This window comes from Myotis lucifugus, unplaced genomic scaffold (assembly GCF_000147115.1).
Source record: "Myotis lucifugus unplaced genomic scaffold, Myoluc2.0 scaffold_178, whole genome shotgun sequence".
Classification (NCBI taxonomy): domain Eukaryota; kingdom Metazoa; phylum Chordata; class Mammalia; order Chiroptera; family Vespertilionidae; genus Myotis; species Myotis lucifugus.
Genome location: NW_005871226.1, coordinates 240,103 through 246,356, shown reverse-complemented (window position 1 = coordinate 246,356; position 6,254 = coordinate 240,103).

Genomic DNA, 6,254 nt, shown 5'->3' with positions numbered 1-6,254 from the left:
GAGAAAACAGATCAGAAGCGGTGCATTCGGCAGAAGTTGGTCCATAGCGCCCCCTAGAGGTTCCATAGTGTCAAGCCGGCACTTGGATCCACTTGACGCCAAGATCATTAAAATACAGGATGGATAGTAGAAATAAAATAAAATAAAGTAAAATAAAATAAAATAATAAAATAAAATAAAATAAAATAAAATAAATAAAATAAATTAAAATAATAAAAAATAAAATAAAATAAATAATAAAATAAAATAAACAAAATAAAGCATGCATTAAATATGGCTGTTCAAATAGCTCCACGAAGAAAATAGAAACGACGAGGGCCATCCAAGAGGATTCCTGGTGGGTATGCCCAGTTCAGCCTTTCTCCCTGCTGACTGCTGAGGTCTCTGCAGCGACTTCAGGAAAATCCTGCACCACTGGTGTTAGTCTTGCCTTAGGATCCCATTTCCCGAATCCAAGCTGAGTTATTCACCCCTAAATAGTAAGACGACGAGAGCTATAGGTGGCCGCGTTGGCAGGGGAGTTGGGCCGCCATCTTCAATCTCTGGGCTGGAGCAAAGGCTGCCTGTCCCCTCGATATTCCTGGTTGTTCACAACCCTCCCAATCATGAGCCATCTCAAAGACAGTCAGTCTGAATCCCCGTTGAGAACGACGAAGGGAATGGTTTTTCCTGGTGCAGCAAGGTCTTCTTCAGGCTGGCTGCTCTCCCAGCTTTACCCTCAGAGAGGGCCCAGGACCTGCAGGTTTCTAATCTGAAGCTGTGACAGCACCCAACACTACCCTGGAGGGCTGCCTCTTAGCTACCCACAGGCAGTGGCAGAAAATCTGAAATAAACGTATATATATACGTAAATGTTCAAGTACAAGCGAAAACTTATTTAGAAAGTCACAAAGGTAGAAGGAACAAATTACAGCAGCGGAGGAAAGGCCCTTGGATTTTTTTTTTTCCAGAGAGAGAAAGGGAGAGAAATAGAAACATCAATGATGAGAAACATCGATCAGCTGTCTCCAGCTGCCTCCTGCACACTGGGGATCGAATCCTGACTGTGAATCCAACTATGACTTCCTGGTTCATGGGTCCATGCTCAACCACTGAGCGTGGACCAGGATTTTTTTTTCTTAAAGAGAGATATGTTTTAATAGAACAGGGTTATCACTTACTGGCCTGCAGCTCTTGCAGATGGGAATTTTGTTCCTTCTCTTATGTATCCATAGTGTTCAGAACAGTGCCTAGCACACAAATATTTATGGAATTAGGACTTGTCTGAGAGACAGAGGTCAGGACCTCAGGACTGACTTGGTATATGGGGTTCCACAGGGTGTCTCAAGTAGATGGGCTCAGCACACCTGCTCTCTGTCCCCTAGCCCTGCTCTGCCCTGTCACTCAGGCATACTCCTGGGGTACAGAGCGTCAAGGTCTCTCCCTCTCACCCTTCAATGGCCACTTGGCCAATTGGAGCCAGGTCCTTGCAATGCACAACACGGTGAAAAGGATTTGGGGTCTGGAGACTTGAGTAGGCAATATTATTGTTTAATTATTATAATATTTAATACTAGAGGCCTGGTGCATGAAATTTGTGCATGGGGAGTGTCCCTTAGCCCAGCCTGCACCCTCTCCAATCTGGGACATCCCTCTCGCAATCCAGGACCACTGGCTCCTAACCACTCACCTGCCTGCCTGCCTAATGCCCCCGACTGCCTTCCCCTGCCAGCCTGGTCGCCCCCAGTCAAGGCACATACCTAGATTTCAGGTTTGATCCCTGGTCAGGGTGCATATGGGAGATAACCTGATGGATGTTTCTCTTTCACATCAGTGTTTCTCTCTCTTTCCCTTCCTCTCTAAAATCAATAAAAATAAAAACCATATCTTGGGTGAGGATTTTAAAAAAGTGGTGGACCTCATACTTTACAGCAGTCTGTATGTGGGCATTTCTTTTTACTAGCAAGATCATTTCACGTGGGTGAAATGTATGTGGATGGTCAATTTGACCTAATGGACAACTTTTATTATTTTTAGTTTAAAAAAAGTTATTTGTGGGCTGGAGGGGATCAGTGGGGGGGAAAGGAGGACATATGTAATATTTTCAATAAGAAAGATTTTTTTAAAAAGTTATTTGATTTTTAAATTATGGCATAACACAGCAAATTGCCCATGTGTATACACCTCAATAAATTTTTACACATGTATATAAAACCACCGCCCTGATTAAGATACAAGCCATTTCCAACATCCCATCTCTGGTACCTCCTCCTGTTCAATACATGCCCTGCAGAAGTAACTCCTCTCCTGACTTCTCACACTGTAAACTGATTTTTCCCATCCCTGGAGTTCATATAAAAGGTATCATGCACTGTGTAGTGTTTTGTATCTGGCTGTTATTCACCATTATATCTGTAAGATTTATCCATTGTATTGTAAGAGTAGATCATTTATTTTCATTTGTGTAGTATTCTGTAAAAGTTTTTTTGTGTGTGTGCTTCTCATGCTTAGTTTTGTCACTCATTTATGAAACTGTGGATCCCATAGTTTGGTCCTCCTGGCCATATTCTCAGTCCCACAATGCTCTGTTTCTCCTTGGCCCTGACTCCTCCTCCACCACTTCTTCACTCCCTGAAACATCTGCCAAACCCTTTAGAATCCTTTCTGCATAATTAACCAGCCTCCTCATATTCCCAGCATTCCTTTTAAAGATTTCTCTCACCTCCAGCCCTAACTGAACCTGGATGACACCTATTAGGGATGAATGTTATGTCCCCCTGAAGTTTATGTTTTAAATCCCTAACACCCTTTGTGACTGTATTTGGAGATAGGGCCTGTGAGGAGGTGATAAAGTTTAAATGAGATCATAGGGATGGAGCCCTAATCTGATAGAGCTAGTGCTCTTATAAGAAGGAAAGACAGAGCAGAGCGCTCTCTCCACCATGGGAGAACACAGCGAGAAAGTGGCCATCTGCAAGCCAGGAAGGGAGTCCTCACCAGGAACTGAATCGGCTGGCACCTTGATCGTGGACTTCCCATCTTCAGGTACTGTAAGAAAATAAATTTATTTTGTGCGGGTGGTGTGGCTCAGTTGGGCATTGTCTGTGCACCTTAAAGTTACCAGTTTGATTCCTGGTCAGGGCACGTGCCCGGGTGGCGGGCTCAATCCCTGGTGTGCAGGAAACAGCTGATCAATGTCACCCTCTCACATTGATATTTCTCTCTCCCTTCTTCTCTCTCTAAAAATCAATTTTAAAATCTAAAAAAAAGGAAAAGAAATTTTTGTTGTATAAACCCCCAGTCTATGGTATTTTGCTGTGGCAGCCTGAGCAGACTAAGACAACACCCAGGACACCCTTTATCCTAACGGAAGGTCCTTCCTAGCAATTACTGTTTATTCTCTTTCCTCCCACTACATGGCAGTCTTTGCAATTTGCCACCCACCCACCACTACTTTCAAGCCAATAAGTTAACCTGTTACTGCTTCATGGATGCTGGCAGAAGACCTGAAATTCCTGGCGAAGAAACAGAGAAATTTGTTACAGCACAGCAAGTAGCAAGAGCATCATGTGTGCATCAGCTCTTCTTGGCCCTTAAGTCCCACAGGGACAATGTGGAGGAGCCCTGTGGGTGCTGTGCATCTGAGGAACGCGGGCATGGGGAATCCACCTCTTTTCTAGAAGGCAATAGCATGCTCTTTGTCCTGGAGAGAGATAATACGTCATTCTCAGGGTTGGTTGCTGCACACACACCCCTGAACAGGAACCAAATAGTCCATGCAACAAACAGAACAGAAAGAATCTCATGGATACAGAGAACACATTGATGGTTTCCATCTGGGAGGTGGGTCGGGAGGCTGGGTGACAAAGGTGAAGGGGTTAAGAAATACAAATGGGCAGTCATAAAAATAGTCATGGGGATGTAAAGTACAGCATAGGGAATAAAGTCAGTAATATTGTGATAACTGTGTATGGTATCAGATGGGTACTAGACTTACTGGGGTGATCTCTTTGTAAGTTACATAAATACCTAATCACTATGTTGTACACCTGAAACTAATACAATAATGTATGTCAACTGTAATTGAAAAATAAATTATAAGAGAAAAGAAATAATCCAGACAGAGTGGTCAGGGCCTTGTATTCTTGGCATGCCCAGTAAAAATGAGCAGTGGTGCACAGGGTCTATGGCAGCTCGCCTCTCCCAACAACTGGCCCCGCACATTCCTGGCTGAGCGTGAATATTCACATGAGTATGCCACTCCACCCGCCACTCTGATTAATCTGATCAGCAGAGGCTGGGACCAAATCTGCTCAATCTGCCTCATAGAGAATTTAATTAAGGCTACTATCAATAGAACTTCAGGCAGCAAAATGAGGCCAACCTGAAGTGCTGGCTTCAACCGTGCCACCCAGGATCCCACACTCAGTCACCTGTGAATAAGTCTTATCTTATTTCAGGCAGCCAGGATATAGTCTAAAGTCAGGTTATTACCTATTAAAATTCTCACAAGTGAGTTTTAGACTAATCTGCTGATCTTTCATGTCATTACTAATAATTATAGGAGAAAACAGGCCAAAAAGCAACCCTCAACTCTAATAAGGAGACATGCCATGACCCACATATAAAAATATACTCGAAAGGGTCACATACAAACATACACATGTCACTCCAAGTCAAGATTTGGTTTTAAGCCCGGCTCAGTGGTTGAGCGTCGCCCAATGAACCAGAAGGTCATGGTTTGATTCCTGGTCAGGGCACATGCCCGGGTTTTGGGCTCAATCCCCAGTACGGGGTGTGCAAGAGGCAGCCGATCAATGATTCTCTCTCATCATTGATGTTTCTATCTCTCCCTCCCTCTGCCTTCCTCTCTGATATCAATAAAAATATATTTCAAAAAAGATTTGGTTTTAAATCTGATTTGCATCATCATTACACTGGTTTGGTTAAGTCACATGGGCAGTGTTACCAAATAGTTGCAGCCTCAGCTGCCATATATGAACCAAAGCCAATTGGGTGACAGGAAAAGTACATGCATTTGTATCAGTCAGATTGAAACAAGGTTGTGCTGGATGGTGTGTTTGTACAAGTAGGGGGTTGGGGGAGGTTCCATATTCAGGAGCTGCCATTGATGGCAAAGGGCACAAATAGTTTAGTAATGACCATGCCCACATGAGTTCTTCCGTTTCTATAGCATGAGGACAGGCTGACAAGCCCAGAGGGGTCAGGCTGCCAGCTGAAGCTTGACTCAGATGAACTTGGTGATGCTTTTGTTGGCTGCAGTGTTGAAAGTAGGGGACAAAGAGCACATTAACTGTCCCCTCTCCCTGCACCTGCTGGCATCACCAGCCTCCATAGCCACAAAATCAGTGTGTCCCTTTCCAGTAGCTAAGACTTCATCTTTTTTTCTTACTTGTACCCTGATCTTTCATCTGAAGGGACCAGATACGAGGGAGACAAAATTGACAAAATTCACAGAGACCCATTATATCTCCCACCTTGGCCTCCGTGGCCAGTGTAGGGGGATTTGGCAAGCAGTGTACTCAACTAAGTCATCATCACTTTTATGAATCATCTAAATCCATCAGGAGAATCCAGGTGGTAATTCAGAATTACATTTGAACCCCCAGGCCTCCTTTTGCCAGGCTGATACCTGGAGGGTGTACCAACTGGGCTGGCCTATGGTTATTATTGTTGGAAGGGCACCATGCCCAGAGGTAATCAAAATCTAAAATCTTCAAAATAGGTCTATTTAACCTTCCACCCCTTTGTCTTGCTAATTACTCAGGAAATGGTTGAGAGATGATTCTTGTCTGGGGATAGCTGTGTTCAGGGACCACACTGCCTCACACAGGTATGTGGGTCAAAGAAGATAAGGGAGGTAGTCAGAAGCTTTTTGAGATTACTTGTGAAGAAGCCATTCCAGAACTCAATAACATGAGGTGTCTGCAGATGGTAGGGAGCATGGCATGGCCATCGAATACCTTGACTTATTGTTGGGTGGCTTTTGCAACAAAGGTCACATCATTGTTGGACTGTAAAACCAAAAACTAGATGTGGCTTAGTTACAAGGGCCACAACGGGATGGCCAGAGTCTCCTGATCAGACTAGAACAGCAACACAGTAACCTGAAAATGTGCTCTCTGCAGTGAGGCAACCACGACGGTCTAGAGAGGGGGTCAAAGGTCTGTAGGTACTCAATGCTCCAGGAGCAGGTAGTAGCGACACCTGTGCAATGTGACCTCTTTACTGTAAGACTTTTGCGAGGTGTCACA